Genomic DNA, 16,826 nt, shown 5'->3' with positions numbered 1-16,826 from the left:
GGAGGCATCTTAAGGGTAGATGTTGTAAAAGGTCACATTAACTGGTATATTCCTGGCAGAAAATAACACTGAATGACTGAAATACTGGCCTGGTAACTTATATAAGCTTTTGTGAATAATGAAAACTGTTTTGTTTTTTTTTTTAATAATGCTCTTTGTAACTGTTCTGCAATGCACAAGCTTCTCAAACAGGTTCTTGGTATGTCTGTGGCAAGGATGCATAAAGGGAAGAAAGAAACAGTGTCACGTGCTTGTTTGACATAAATCTACTCTGCTTTATTGGGTTTTTTTTAGCGAAATGTACAGATATTCTCTAGCAGGATTTAACCAGGAGGGCTTAAACAGCAATGGGAAATTTTTGTTTTCTGACTGTGTCTTGAGAACGTCTGGAAAGAACAGGTCTCACAGAAACTTTGGTTACTTTGTGTACTGAGGCAGGGAATGGGAAAGGATCAAAGGTCTGCTGGCCTCGGTTGTGATCTGTGCTGCCTGGCCCCAAAGCAGGCTCGGTGTGGAGGTCTGTCCTGTGGGGTTCCCAGAGATTGCTGGGAGCAGCCTGGTTATTTCTGCAGGCAATCCACAGGGATCTGCAGGTGGAGTGTCCCGTGGGCATTCCTGGTGCAGGCAGAAAGAGCTCGGCTTTGGTTGCTCCTGTCACAAGTGGCAGAAATGGTCTGGACTTCTCCAAAGCAGCCTCAGTCTCTGCTCCTCTGTGGCCTTGGGAAGAATGTAGATGAAAGTACAGCACACACAGGAACCATCTCTTTCCAGACTTATAAAAGTCTCCCTCCCCCCAGGTTTACACCCCTTTTGTTCTAGGGAGGCTGAGGAGTTTGTGTAGCCCCAGAGTGTGCTTCACTCGTGCAGCTGAACCCTCCCCTGCTTTGTCCTCTCTGTGTTTGCTGTTCTGCACAGGGCAAATTTACCCAGAAGCTCAGCTGGGGCTGGCAGTAGCTCCTCTGACTTGGAAAATGCCTCTGAATAAATTACCTACTGTGAAAGAACAATACATATTCTGCCCAAGAGCCAGAAAATGAAACAATAAAGGGTGTTAGAATAGTTCTTAAGAACCTGGGTACCCTGAAGGAAAATGAGACTTCTGGAGGGTGATACTGAGAATCCATTTTAGGAACCTGCCTCTCCTTTCAGTAACTGTGCATGGAGGTATCAAATTGAGAATGTCTAAAGTTAAATGGTGTGAACACCTATCAGTGAGCAGCTTTCAGGGTGTTGAGCAGCACAGGGACAATTTTTTAATAATTTTTGGATTATTAACAACTCTTCTCGTTCTCTTCTGAGAGCAAGGGCATTCCCAGGAGCTCAACGCTTCTTGCACTGCATGGACAATGTGAAAGGGCTGTAACATTTCATTTATTTCCCTCTGTTGTTCTTACAACATTTGTGTTGCTGGATTCAAGCTTGTTTCAATGCTGAATGGGTATATGTGTTTCTGTTAAAAAAAAACAACAAATGTTCTGAGGAATGCAAGCACTTGTGGTGAAATTCGTATCATTTTACACAGCAAACAAGATTAGATGTTCATAGGAGCATCTTTAGGCCCTGCAGCCAACAGACATGTAGGATTATCAACATGTCCCTGCAAATAAATAGTTCATTTTTTGTAACAAAGCAATACTCGCTGATACTGAAAACTCTAAATTAAGATGCTGAAAAACAAGATCTTTATTTTGGGCTGTTTAGAAGCCTGCCTCACAGAAAGCTGACTGTTGCCAAATGTCATGGGAATGAGGGACTTTAAACATGTCACTGAAGTGTGTACTGCAAGTTCCTTCATGGTGAAATCTCAGATAAATTGGAAGCATCTCAAACTTACATTTTGGGAAAGCTGAGCGAATTTCAGATGGAAATGAATGGAAATTAATTCAGGGTGTAGAATTAAACCCAGCCTCTAGGGGCACAGCAATTGTGCCTTTTAGGAAATGGCCTCCTGCTCTTTGCATTTTAACTGTCTGTAATTACTTTTGTGGTTTGTTGGTTGTGGAGGAGCTTGACAGGCTGGGAATTGGCAGATTCACTGTTGCCTTTATTTACAGTGCTTTTGCCAAGTTATTAAGTCAGCTATAGGAGGTTTTGTCCTGACAAAACTAATCCCTTGGTATGGCCAGACACTGCATTTTCCTTTTAACTTTGTACTACTATTTAAAACTGTTTTGGCTAAGATTTGGATTGGCATGAATTGTCAGAAAACCACCAAAAAATCAGTATGGATTAGCCAGGTTTTCTCTCCTCCATCTGTGTCATGTTTTGTCTTCTCTCACAATGAGCTGTGCAAAGCTGATTATGTCCAGGGCATTCTGCAGCCCTGGAGTTGCTCCAGTGGGGATATTTGGGTACTGCCAAAGGGACAGGGGGCTTGGAGAAAGCCAGGCAGCCCCAGGAGCTTTCAGAGCCTGTTGGATCTGCTTGCCCCATGAGTGCTGCAATATTGAGCACTCCCTGTGATGCACCTTGCTCTGCCTGGGGAGGAGGAGGAAGGGCAGGTGCAGAATGCAGTGGTGCTGCTGACCTCCAGGACTGCTGAATCACCACCCTGGGGCAGAGATGGGCTTTGGAAAGTGCCCAGGGGTACTTCGACACTAAGTGTGATGCAGATACCAATTGCTGCTATCATTCTTTATTAAGAAATGGGGACATGTTTTTGTCATTATTCTGTAGGTCCTTGTACAATTAGGCCCTGACCTTATCAGAATAACATTTGAATTGGAAATGAGCAAATATCCAACATCCTTGCACTGGAATTTTCTCGATTCTATTAACCCTGGATATATTAAAACCTGGCATTAATGGTGGTTCTCTGGCACCAGCAGAATCTAAAAGTGCCTTATGCTGTCTGCAAAGTGACTTATAAACTCTGAGATAAAACCTGTACTAGCTGCTGCAGTTGGGCCTCCTGTCCCTTCTGCCACAGACTCAGCTGAGCTTCAGATCAAGTCCAAGCTGAGTTAGGGAGAGGAGGAGCTTGCTGAAGAACTTTCCTGTCTTCAGGAATAAGCAGTCCTCATGAGTTCCACCCAGACCCAGTTCTGAAGCCTATCCAGGTCCCTCTGGATGGCATCTCTCCCCTCCAGTGTCCATCACACCACACAGCTCTGGTCACCAGCAAACCTGCTGAGGGTGGGCTCATCCCACTCTGTGTCACCAACAAAGATACCAGTGCAGGTCCCAGGGCCAATCCCCGAGGATGGATTTACCACTGCTCTCCTCTTGGAACCTGAGTCATTGACCTCAGCTCTTTGAGTGTGACCATCCAGCCAATTCCTCATCCACACATCAAATCCATGTGTGTGAGCTGACACATAGAGGCAACCAGAGCAGGCACCAAGGCCCAGCTGCAGTACAAAGAACAGATTTATTTCATTGCCTTGCCAACAACACCAGGAGGACATGGGGACACAGCCATGTGGGGACACAGGATCTCTCAGGCCTAGTTCATCCTAGCAAATACTAGTTTTTCCCACTCTGATGTTCTTAGCATTCCCAGCTGCAAGGTATTTTTGAGTGAAAGTACCCCCTGCTCACAAAAATCTTCTGGGTTTAATCCTTTTTTCTCAGCAATGTCTCTCTGGTTTAGACACCAGGACATCAAAAAAGATGGTGTCAAACGCTTTGCACAAGCCCAAGTAGATGCCATCAATTGCTTTTCCATTTTCCACTAACTCTATAACTGTGACAGTTTGCCATCAGATTTGTCAGAGAATCAGATTTGTCAGGTAGCACTTCACCATGGTGAAGCCAGGGTGGCTGTCACCAGTTGTGTCCCTGTGTGCCTTAGCATGACCTTGTTGGGCACCAAGGTGAGACTGACCAACCTGTAGTTCTCCAGGTTTTCCTTTTTTTCCCTTTTTATAAGTAGGGGTTATATTTCCCCTTTTCCAGTCAGTGGGAACTTCATCTGCAATGACTTCTCAAATATGATGGATTGTATCTTAGCCATGTCCTCTGCCAGTTCCCTCAGGACCTACAGATGCATCTAACCAGACCCCACAAAAGATTTCCATGCTGCAGCTCCCGTTAGCTGGGCTGGTATCTCAGTGGTAAACTAGTGTTTAAGAACAAATTCATTTTGATTGATATTTAAATAACCCACAATTTCATCTCTGGCTGGAGGATCTTGCACTCTAGGGTAGATTACTTCTGTGAATATTTGATCCTCATTTTCTCAGTGAAATAAAGCTGTGTTCATGCAGCTAGGAAGCATTATTAGGTGGTAAAGGCACACAGAGTGGTCTTCATTAGAGAGCAGTGTTAATTACAAATGCCAGGCAATTTGCAGGCCATCTATTCTGGCTGTAATTATGATGTTGCTTGCAATACCTGTGTCTGAGAGTATTTTCCTCTAACTAGGGCTCAATTCTTTTGACTCAGCAAGGAGCCTCTCTTGATTGTGGAAACAGCTCTTTTGCTGTCTCCATGGGCAGAGAATAAGACAGAAGGGAGGGAAAACTTGGGAAACAGCCAGCAGTGGAAGCAGGCAGCGAGTCCTAAGTGACTGTGTGGGCCTACACAACAGAGGGAGCATGTCTTGAATGCAATATGATTCAAAAATAGGCTTAAAACAAGCCTGTTTGCTGGTGTGCTTTTTGCTCAGTGCAACATGTGTTAATTAGAGCTTTAGCACAGCTTCTCAGCAAACAGCATTTTCCCTCAAAGAGAGACAAACAAGCAGAGGGAGAATTTTGATGCTGGGAATAAGGTACTATGAATAAGAATCAGCAGCCACGGGTTTAGTTTAAGCTAGACTGGAATTTATTGCAGCTTTATGTTTTTATGAAGGAAACCTGTGTGTCAGCTTCTAGTGGTGACAGGGATGCTGAGAATTGGCATGTGAGGATAATGTGATAATACAGAGACACCAGGGAGCGTGTGTACACAAAAATGCATCTCAGTCAGCCAGAAGGCCATGCTGTGATTTCAGTAAAAAGCTGTGACAGAAAATCAATAGCTTTGAGAAAGGCCCATGGTAAGGCAGCAGCGTTATCTGTGTGTTCTGCATTCTGCTTCCTCCCCTTCACAGACACAGAGCTGCATGAACCCGTGTTTGAGTTTTGTTAACTCCGGGCCTGAGCAGCTCAAGCAGCGAGGCAATTCAGGAACAAAAAGTCCCGCAAAGCAGGATGGAGAGCAGGGAGGGGTGAGTCAGGCAGGGCACTGCTTTATTGACAGGCTCTGATTGCCTGGCAGGCAGCCTGGGTGGCTGCTGGCTCCCCCTCCCTGCTTCCATCTCAGCTTCACAGAAACCTCCCACTGCTCCTCAGAGCAGCTTCACTCTGCTCTGTGCTTTGATGTGTGCATCAGCAGCTAGTTCCTTCCCCAGCTTTCCACACAGGGCAGGACAGCCTGGCAGGATGATCTGGCCAGGTAGTTCCAGGTTATGGAGTTTATATAAGGCACCAACTTCAAGTGAGCTTTTCTAGGATGTTTTGGTGGGTTTTTTTGGTTTTGCTTTGTTTGTTTTAGAGTTTTATTTTTTGAGTTTCTTTTTTGGTGTCTCTTTGGTTTTTTTTATTCTTCTCCAACTCCATTTTTTGTCTGAAATGGCAGAGTACAAAATGGAAAGTAGAGCAAAGTGTAGACTGCTCAGTATTAGCTGACCTGTGGTTTGTGATGGTGTTATTTTATTTCAGTTTGTTATGCTGCCTCTGTATTTTGTCCATAGGCATGGAGGACACTCAAAGGGGATGCTGACCTTTGGGCAAAAAGGTCCACCAGTAACATTCAAAGGGAGAGGACTTTTATTTAAATGCATGTAAGACTGAATATGATGTAAAGGAAGTCTGTATGAGAGGATGAGTGAAAAGGATGAATCTGTCACCTGATTAGTGAATAGGGCAGTGCTGGAATTTATGCTTCTTATTTTTTTTTTATTTTTTTTCAGTTTGTTATGCTGCCTCTGTATTTTGTCCATAGGCATGGAGGACACTCAGAGGGGATGCTGACCTTTGGGCAAAAAGGTCCACCAGTAACATTCAAAGGGAGAGGACTTTTATTTAAATGCATGTAAGACTGAATATGATGTAAAGGAAGTCTGTATGAGAGGATGAGTGAAAAGGATGTATCTATCACCTGATTAGTGAGTAGGGCAGTGCTGGGATTTATCCTCCTTTTTTTTTTATTTTTTTTTTTTTAAATTGAAGATGATACAATGTCTCACTTGTAGATGATGATCTAAAGCCAGGAAATCTCTCGGGTTTCATTATTCTTAAATCCTTTCACGTGCTAGGGTATATAAGCATTTTGTAATTGGGAGGCCTTTCCCACGTTGGTATAGAGAGGTAATCTGTTGGCATTCCCATAGCATGAAGAACTGACAGTCTGCTTGGTTTCTTTTGCTAGCTGATAATATTGAGAAATACATGATTTTCTAGCACAGCATTAGACTGAAGTGACAGTAAGGAGAAAGCATGTTCTTTTTGCTGACACTTCTGGTTGCTTCTCACCTCTCCCAAGAACTCAGTTCTTTCTGTATGCAAAACTCTGAGAAACATCCACAGACTTGGCTCATTAAAAAGAGGTGGTTCTAATTTGATTTTTTTCCATGAGACCATCTTTTTGTCAGAGCTTAATATTTCAATACCCCCACTGTATAAAAGATTATTCAAATAGTTACACAGTGAAGATCTCAGAGGAAGGAGAGGGCATTCTCTGGCACCTAGGAAAATCTTCCGTAAATAAATACAAATGTAGCTTTGTTCTAGGCTATGGACACTGAAGTTCAGGCATTTGTTTGTTAGCTGGAAAACATAAACCAAATTTTGTTAGGGTTTTGTCCTTTGTGCAGCTGAGCTGCACAAAATACACGAAGTACAAGAAAGTAAGAACATACTATGAACTTAATCATTAAGCTTTCAGGGTTGCTGGGCTTAGCTAGTATCTTAATTGCCTCGCAGTCATAATTATGCCATAGTGTGGGTCACAAATGTTTGGAGAAGCGTTTGAGAAACAGAAACACCTTCACAGGAGCAATAGGGCAGGTCTGGGCCTGGGTGACTGTACATTACTGATCAGTGCCGCATTCAGGTTTCCTTGGGCACAAACCCAGCAACTTTTCCAGTCTCCTAAAAGCTCTGAAGTGCTCCTACGTCCCCAGTGGGAGACTGGAGCCTGCTGGATTGACTGATCATTTCCTCCTCAGCCTCCAAACATCATCACTCACTGCTCTTGAGCAGCTGTGGCATGAGGAAAATTGGAACTTGGGAATGATTGTAGCAGGGGAGAGCCACTGTGTGAAAAGTCTTCCTCAGAGATCCCATCAGCAGAGGCTGAATCACAGCCCAGGTCAATCCCAGCTCCAGCAGCCATGAGAGCTGAGGGTGAAATGCAGGGAGAAGCAGCACACAAGTCTCGGATTTAACTGGCATGGAAGCCTCAGGGCATTGGAGCATGACATGCCAGCAGAATTTAGAGGTGGGGAGGCACTGTGATGGGACATTGCTCCCTAGGGATGCCCACAGTCCCCTGGAAGCTCCCTTGGGTTTGTTTCCCTGGTCTGTGCTTGTTCATTCATGTTAATGGCTGAAAGCAGGGACAACTTCTACTGCATGAAGTCAATCACATCTTCTGTGAGCTGTCCTAAAACTTAATATTTTATTTCTTTTCTTATTTCTCCTCTTTCTGGATTCCTAAAAATCTTATTATTATCATTGTACCTTGTATCTTGTGGGTTTGGAATTTTAAAATATCTTGAGGTTAATATATACTGTGTACATATATATATATACTTGTGTTACATTGTTATTCACTTAAATAATACACTTCTGTACATTTTGTTATTCACTTAAATAATACTCTTTTGTACATTTCAAGGCAAATTATTTCTAAACAAGAAATGTCAAGCTGAAATCTGAGGCTGGTTCTTTAATAACAGCCCAACACATTAAGAACCAGTGGCAGCTCTGAAACACTTGTTTTCAAAATAGAAAATGTATCAAAGTGGATTGTGCCCTTGGGGGAAAATTATTTTTGGCAATTTGGTTTCTGCCAGCTCACCAGAAAGCTCTCAGTCAGTGAGCACTTTCCAGAACAGCACTAAATAGCATTGGTAGGATTTGCAGAATCTTGCACTAATTGGCTTGCCAAGGCCCCAGCTCACTCAGCAGAGAAAACTTGCTTTCATTAGGTGAGCAGAGCACTTCATTAATACTTAAAGAAGGTAAGTTAGTCTGTTCAGAGACTGCAGGCTGGAAAGGAAAGGCTGTCACTTTTGTAGCTGCAGAGCTCCTGAATCCATCTGTGGGGTTTGGGGCAATGTACCTGCTGGCTGAATACCAGCCCTGAGCTGCCAGGGTCCCTCCTTTGCAGTGGTCACACAGACAGGGATCTGCTGAAATTCCCCAAATTTGTGGGTTTTCAGCTGTATTGTGAAGGTGGATTCAGAGGCACAGCGCTACCATCTTTGCTGCTTGCTGACATTTAAAAACAGAGGTCAAAAGGTGCTGCAGGGGCATTTGCACCAGCTTCTTTTGATGTGCCACCCCATTTGACTCCACAGCCAGAGCAGGTCCAGGTGGATCTGCCCCAGCACCAGGGATGTACAGTCAGGGAGAGGCAGGCATGTCAATCACTCAGCTTTTATTACAGGTGTGAGGGTTTCTCAGGAGGTGGAATTTTCAGGTCACTCATGCCAAATTCACCACTTGCATAAGTTAACTGCTGAGCTGCAGTTTTCTGGAACTGTGCTGTCTTTGCTAATTTGATACTCTGCCTCTTGGAGGAAACATAGATTTCCTGTCAAAGTTAGCATCATCTATTCAGCAGAACTCACCTTTCTTCTTGATGAGTCACAAATTCTTCTGTGCAAAACAATACCTTCAAGGATGTTGTCGTCTTATGTTACACATGGTGTGTTTGGGGTGAAATACATTTTAGGGAAACAAAAAAATAGTCTGCTCCATGCTTTATCAGTTCCAGGAACTCCCAACCAGGAACGTACAACAAAAAAATGGGGCTGTGCTGTTGGCCAGCTTGCCTACAGAATTTTGGTTGTGCTTGAGGGCACTGTGTGATCTCAGAGATCCTGATGTGTGATCTCAGACATCCTGATGCTCTGTTCCAGTGGAGGACCTGCAGCCACAGCCAAATGGTCAAATGAGAGTCCCATAACTGAACCCATCCTGGAACGTTTGGCTTGACACTGAATTTGCACCATGACAGTGAAAAGTGTTGTTTAGAAATCTACACTGCAATGGCAAATCTTTTACCTGAATTCTATTTGCTAAGGGTCATGCAGGGTCTGATTGCAGGGAATATCAGGCACTTCCTCACAAGTGAGAATGGACTCATTGAAACAATTAATTCACTGGTCTAGGGCAAATCACTCTCCCTCAGAGTTCAGTGGTGTAAATCTTTATCCATACTTTCCAAAAGTTGTTAGATCTAATTTCAATATAATATGCTTAAAATGATCTTTACTGGAAGTCAAGCAGTCAAAAAATAATAAACAGAGCAGATTTTTATTAGAAAAATCCTGTTGTGTTAAAAAACCCCAACTGTCAGGAGCTGGCTGCTTTCAAAGAATTCTTCAAACCAATTATTTGGAATATTAACTGACTTAACTAAAGCTTTCTCATTTCTATATTTCTTCCTTTTTTGATTTGAAATGTTTCATTTTGATTCATTATGTTGTACCATAAAATGAAATTTGGGATGACAGATTTTTGTATACAGTGTGTTTTAAATTATGAAAGGCAGGAATAAGCAGAGATAAATATTTGAAGATTATGATGATATTTTTGACTCATGGAGTTTATATTCTCAGGCATTTTTGAGACCTGGAAGTTGAAGACAATGGCATTCTCTCTATATCTCCATATCCTTTCTTGTCCCAGCTTTTTTGTACTGTAGTTTCACTTGTTCTGTCTTCAGGTTCTTATCTACACACTGTTCTGATCCATGTTTCCCTCTGCTTCTCTCTGAATAGCAAAAATCATCTTATTTGTTAATATATTTAAAAATTCACAACAGAGCCTGAGGCCTTTAGATGAAAACACTGTGTTTCTAATAGGAGCTTCCTAAATACATTTTAGTTTTTGTCCAGGCTGCCATAAACCAGTGCACAAGAGCTAGGATTGCTCATTGGGAATATTAAGAACTTGGATGTGGTTTGTAGCTCTTTTGCATATGATGGGTAGTGACTTCTTGCCTTCCCTGCACTGAGTCACATCCCTTTGAAAAGGAGGTGGGCAGACAGCAGAGAAAATATTTGTGTTTTCCTTCTTCATTTTCTGTACGTTTGGGGTCTCAGAAAGGAGGAGATTACTCTTCCACAAGGAACAGCTTTTGGTGGTTGGGGGGAGCAGGATCAAGCCTGATTGCAAGGACATAAATGACAGGGGAGAGATTGTTGCTGCATCCCCTTTTTGTCTTAATGTGAGTCATTCTGAATCCTGCCTCTTCAAAAGCCTTTTGGTATCCCTAACTCCTCTGGGATTTTATAAACTCTTTTGGAATCTCAGGGAGTGTGTGTGGATAGTTTCCCTTAATTCTTGCCTGTTTGTGTCGCAGCTGTGTTTTGGTGGCTGACGGGCAAAAGAAGGTCCCAAGGTTTGGTGAAACCATCCAGCCATGGTGTGTGCTGAGGGTCCTGCATGGTGTCAGATGCCTCAGCCACCCTCTCCCAGCCCCATACACTTGTCAGACCTGTTCCATTTGCTAACCCAGCCATTTCTTCTGATTGAAACAAGAAGGGCTCTTCCAAACAGCTCTGCCAGCAAACGTGAGGTCCCCCAATTCAGCAACAGCTCTCAGAGAGATGGTGGCAAGAAGCTGAGGGCTGAGAGTAGTGGATGAAACTCCTTTTTTTGTTGTTACATCTGCAAACAAAATGATGGTACAAACCAAAAGCATGTCTGGATCACAGAGCTGTCACACATTCCCACTGTTCCTGTGCAGGAGAAGCCCAGGACCAGTGTGTGCTCAAACCAGCTGTAGGAGAAACAGGTTCAGAACAAGAGACAGCCTGCCATGATTCTGCAGGTTTGGTTTGAGGCAAAAGGCTTTTGCCCTATGAATGACTCCTTTGTTTATTGTCAGACCCTGCACTTCCACACGCAATCAACTCCCTAAAACTTAAATCAAATATTAAAATGAGTGGTTCATAAGTCATTCAAGTGTTAACTTAGCAGAATCTTTTAGCTTGCCCATTTTAACAAACTGTCATCCTGATGCTCCTGGCTTTGACACCTCGATGACAAGTAATTCCATAAGATAGATGTGTGAGTCCAGGGACCTTGGAGCACTTAAATTACCCCTGTTATAAATATAGAAATTCAATTTCCTGTACTAAGCAGCTCTAATGTGATTCACCCCAACACACACAACTCTGCTCCACTGACATCAGAGGATCTGCTTCAGGGCAGGTTTTAGATCCAGCAAAGCCTGGAGCTGCCCAGGGCACTGGGCTGCCTTGCCTGCCTCAGCTGGGGCAGGGAGAGCAGGAGGGAGAGCAGGACAGGGATGAGCCAGCCATCCCTGCCCACCCCTGCCCAGGAAAGGCTCCCCACATGGGCTGGGGCACTCCTGACTGGATTCCTGATTGGATTCCTCCTGCCCTGAAATGGCACTGCCAGCTCTGCCCCTTTGTGCAGTGGGAGTGAATTTATCTAACTTGAGGGCAGGGAGGAGGAAAAAAGAGCCCATAGGAGAAGCTGGGCTGTTGGAAACCAAAAGATTCTTTTGTTCTGCTTCCCTTCCCACAGATCTTTTGAAATCTTTATCCTTTTGGGAGAGTTTGCAGAGTTCAGTCTGCTCAGATTAGCAAGGAGAGAATAACAAGGCATCTTTCATCAAGTGCATGTGCAGTGCGGAGGGAAAACTGAAGAAAATTAAAGAGCTTTTGTATTTATTACAGAAAGATCTCTCTACACCACAGAATGAAGATGTGGTGGCAGTATGTGTTGGGACCCCTGGACTGTGGCACCCTAGCCAGGGCAGCTGGTGGCTGTGACTGAAGAGGTGACACATGTGGTAGCTGCAGTACAAAATCCTTCCACTAGCAGAAGCTGGAGTAGAAGCAGTGTTTGTGCCTTTTTTGTGGAAGCATCAGGCAGTGTACCAGAAAGGTGCCTCCAGGTTCTATCAATTTTTGTAGAGAAAAATGAATGCCAGACCTTACAAACTTTGCCTGGATGCAACGCAAGAAAAAACAAAGTCTGCTCTCTACATGCTGGATGCCAAAGAAAACTGAACATAAGGGACACATTTTAATTAACTGCTACAGTAATTTATTGAGGAAAGTGATTTGTTGATCACTACTCACAGTCTTTAAATAAGAATTTGCTTTCTAAGAGGAGTAGTTTTAGTTCAGCAACATTTTATTCCTTTTGGTATAGGAAAAGCTCATACTCTTGAGCAGATCTGATGGGGTGGTTGCCACAGCTCTTCCTGCCCTTAAAATTAAAAATTGTTAGCATCTCCTGCTCATATATTTCAGGCTAAAATTAAAAGATAAAGCATGCTGTGTGTAATGAGGTATTATATTTTATTCTAAATCTCTTTGTTCATTTTTTCTTGGAGGGGCAGGTAAGGCATCTCCAAGCTTAAGCAATGAGTTGAGCTTCTCAGTTAAAATGAGAACTTTCTGCAAGAGAAATAAAACTTGGTGGGACCAATTTTTACATCTTTGACCTCTCTGGTTCCCCAACACTGAATTTGTGTTGTGAATTTCCAAAATCTCTTTGTAATGCAGCTGGGTGGTGGAAATGTGGATGTCTAGAAAAAGGAAGCTCATAAGTGGCTGATGATGTCATTTAGACTTACCCAGAGGAATCACTGCTGTTCATGTCATTAAAACAGTTGGGATGATTTTGTCAGTATTTTTGTCTTGTTCTCCCTCCTGCAGAATGATGCCAGTTGTAGGTGAAGTGCTTGCATAGATGATGTATTAATATTAATAGGTTATTGAACAGGGATTGATGTTGGTCAGACCATTTGTTTCATAGGCACTGCTTCAATTATGTTATCATTGTAAGCTTTCCTATTAATTAGCTTAGAAGGAGTAATTTCCCAGCAGATTATAGGAGCCAGCATGTAATGAGTGTTTCTGACATTAAAAACCTTATTGATGGAAATTATCTACATTGGTTATCATCTGGATATCCAGATATACCTTTTGATCAGCTTGTAATAAATGACAGAATGTGATAAATATTTCTTTTGTTACTTTTATTTGATGTTTGTTTAAAATTTATAAAAATTTGTCTCCATATGCTTGAACAAAATTGACTTGTTTGAGGTGAACTATTTTTTGTTGAGCCAAGGTGAATAAAAGAGAAATGTTTCTTCAATTCTAAGGATAAATTATTTTTATATTATTCTGTGGAAAAGATCTGGATTTGGATGGATTTGGTATAAGAGAGACCTGCTGTTTATTAGTTACTCTATGCAAGCTGGTAGTTCTATCACATATGGATTTTGCTAATAGGTGGGTATGATTTTTTTTGATCACATGGATTGTTTTTTCATGAATTCTGGAGTTTTTGCATTGAATGAGCCTGCAGAGGTTTTCAAATCTGACTGGAAGCTTTTCCCAAACAGTTTTCTTCTCAGCTGGAGAAAATTGTGTGTTGCTATTTCTAAGTCTTACTGGCAAGGCTCTTTGGTCAGTGCAGCATGATTCTCCTCTGCTTTGAAAGAGAATTTCCTACCAGATGGGAGCATACTTGTCATTTGAATCTTTCGAGCTCCCTTTGAAATTCTGAGGCAGCTAATTTGCAAAAACCAGGGATGTGCAGCTCCTGTGCATTCAGTGGGCTGTTAGAGACTCTCATTTTTGCCTGTCTCCCTCCTGTCTGCATCACCAGGTTACCTCTGGATGTGACTGGGGGCTACTTCTATCTTAATCATGTGAAGAAACTGCTTTTAGCTGGTTTATATATCAAAAATATCTCAATGGATTTTCTTATATTTGTCTTTTAGAGGAGACAAGAATTAGAAATGCTGATCCATGAAATTCTACTTTTCCTCTGAATGATTTTGAATAATCCAGTGTAGTAGATATCACAGTGTAGTTACAGTCTCACAAACAAAAACCATATTTATAATCTAGTAGTTCATGGTGTAGACTTGCTTGAGTTTGCATTATCTGTGTATTAGACTAGGGTGTGCAAAAACAAACATGAATTTATGGAATTGTATATATTTTTCTCTGGATATTCTAACAAGCCACACATAAATACAATAATTATCTTCCTAGATATTGAGCTGTAAGCTTATAATGCCTGAGAAGGCATAGTGATCTTGGTCAGCCAAGGACTTTTTTGCATCTGTTGCATACTGAGTCTAGAGTGAATATAACTCAGTAGCCTCTAGATTATGAGAGGGAGGAGCTAGAATAATAGAAAATGATGCTTTCTCATCCTAAAAGTGAGTGAGACTGGATCCTCCCTTCATTTCCCCCCCAGAGCAAATAGGATTTCTTCACTCCCACTATCTTTATCTTGAGAGTCTCTTTCCATGTGGTGGCCTGGACAATGAAGGAACTTTACCTAAAACTCCTGACATTCATATAGCTGATCTTTCAGCAAACCCAACCTGTTGAAATGTGGAGGGAAAGGTGTGAAAGTAAACCATCCCTCTGGAGCAACCCATCCAGATGGATTGAGCCAGAGCTGAGGTGTTTGATGGACTCTGAGGTCCTGTAGCCCCTGATATAAATCTTCAGTCCACCTATATCAAAAGAGATGATCAGAGCACAGTCCTGACAATCCCCTCTTTGAAGGTCTCTCTTCCTTTCTTTTCTGCAAGTTTGAGCTTTTATCTTCATCTTTTGTTCAATCAGATCTGGAGAAATGGTTTTCCTCCCCCATGGAGGGGTGGTTTTGGTGAAGCAGCACTGTTCTGTGTTAATGGAAACTGGAAAGGTGCTATTTGTCCTTAGTTTCATCTGAGTAATTTATCTGTCTGGACATGTCACTGGCTCCTTCCAACAATAGCAGGTGAGATATGCAATAAAAACTGGATCTTATGTCCTTTTACAAATATCCAGGGATTTGTAAATTCCCCATTGTGCCAGGCCTCAGGTGAAGAGGGAACTTGTTGCTGTGCTTTGTGAACACTGGCTCTCATTGCACCCTTCATGACCTAGCTCATAGGAGCCACATTCTCCCCACATTAGAAAGGTGATAGTGTTTTCAGGAGCTGTAGATTAATTACAAAACCACCCTTAACACAACAAATCTAACAGGAGCCAAGGAATAAATAATGTCTTTGGGCTGCCTGCTCAGTGCTCGTGTGCTGCTTCAAGTGTGCTTGCAGCAGTTATTAACAATAATCATCATAGCACAGCTGTCAGGGGGTGCAGAAATGTCTGCAACCTGGAACTTCTCATCCTTGAGACAAGGTGTTGAATTTAATTAGAGGAGCTTTGGTTTTGTTTGTATTTATCTGTTGTGAAAATGGTAAAGGAATGAAAAGCAGCGTGAATCCATTTTGGATGGCAAACAGGAGCTCTTCTCCTCTGAGCATTGCAGTGGCTTTATTTTGAACGTGTGAAACAGTAGGGACTGAACCTTGTGCCCTGTGTTTGTCCAAGTCCAGTCTGGGCTTCCAGCTGGTTGCTGTAAGCAGCAGCAAGACCAAAGTTCCCCAAAAACTTCTTTTAGCAATCCCAGACTCTGTATTTGCTGTAAAACAGGAGGGGGAGGAGGGCTGGTGTTTGCTCACAGACAGGTTTTTGCTGGTTTTCCCCCACTGAGCACACCTGAGGCTTGAGCAGAGCAATCTGTATGCAGTCCCATGGATGGACAGACAGACAGAGTTGTCCAGGCCAGGCTGCCAGCACCCCGCCACCAGCAGCACCTTTCCTGAGCACGTTCAAACAGCCCTTTCACAGGGGGGCCTTCAGCTGGGAGAAAAACAATAAAATAGCTTTAAAACATGTTTGTTCCGTTTCAGCTGGGAGGAAGGTGGGAAAGATGAGAGGGGTTGAAGTATTATGGGTTGTCAGAAACTCAGCAGGAACCTCAGAAGGTAGAGAGGAGGCTGTGGATTGAAGAAACTGGAGCCCTGAGGGCAATCCTCTAAAAATATATTAGAACAGCACTGTCAGTAATAGTATTCTCAAGGCATGCAAGTCCTGCACTCTTAATTGAAAAGTGCCAGGGGTAAGGTGCTCACCTTGAAACTCATTATCCATTAAAATAATTTCTTTCATTTTCTACTGCTAAGGACTTGTTTTAAACTGAAGTAAGAGTTGGAGTCTGAAATGCCATTTTCTTGTTGTTCTGAGGGGCAGTTCTTTCAAAGGGAATGGCAGAGTACAGCTAAGAGAGCCTGGTTTATTTAGGGTATATATTTATGGTTTACCAATTATTTAGTGCCTCTGAGTTTAACAATATTCCTCTTCTGCTCCCAAAATATGATTTAGTCAGATTTAGTCATAACTCTAGTTTGCATGGGTGTGTGTCTATATATATATATATATATATAAATATATATATATCATTGCATGTATCTTTGGGCACTACTGTGGCTGGGTGTGTGTCTATATATATATATATATATATAAATATATATATATATATCATTGCATATATCTTTGGGCACTACTGTGGTTTGGGGGCTGCTGTAGGGACCTTGTGCTGAAGTGGCTGAGGTCTAACAAAACAAAAAAAAAAGCAGAAAATGGGAGAACTATAACTTCTCAGAACAGATTAAGAACAGAAGCATAAAAATTTCTGTGACATATGAAATTAAATGCAGAATCATACACAGACAAGGCTTATTGAATATGATTATTGATTACTACATCTTCCCCTGATTATTATGAAATGAGAGAAGATTTTATACTAGGATTAGGAGTCTGATATGCT

At 42.3% G+C, this 16,826-nt stretch overlaps 1 long non-coding RNA gene across 2 annotated transcripts in view; it reads left to right on the top strand.

The window, feature by feature from the left end:
• Positions 1 to 13,129, top strand: part of LOC120507275 — a 41,932-nt gene extending 28,803 nt beyond the window's left edge. For both annotated transcript variants that reach the window (XR_005628712.1, XR_005628711.1), the window contains one exon: positions 11,867 to 13,129. This is a non-coding gene — a long non-coding RNA (uncharacterized LOC120507275). The remainder of the gene's footprint in view (positions 1 to 11,866) is intronic.
• Positions 13,130 to 16,826: the final 3,697 nt, after the last annotated feature.

Source organism: Passer montanus, unplaced genomic scaffold (genome assembly GCF_014805655.1).
Source record: "Passer montanus isolate IOZ18808 unplaced genomic scaffold, ASM1480565v1 scaffold42, whole genome shotgun sequence".
Classification (NCBI taxonomy): Eukaryota; Metazoa; Chordata; class Aves; order Passeriformes; family Passeridae; genus Passer; species Passer montanus.
Note: the sequence above shows the minus strand (reverse complement) of the source record. Positions and strands in the feature narration are given on the sequence as shown.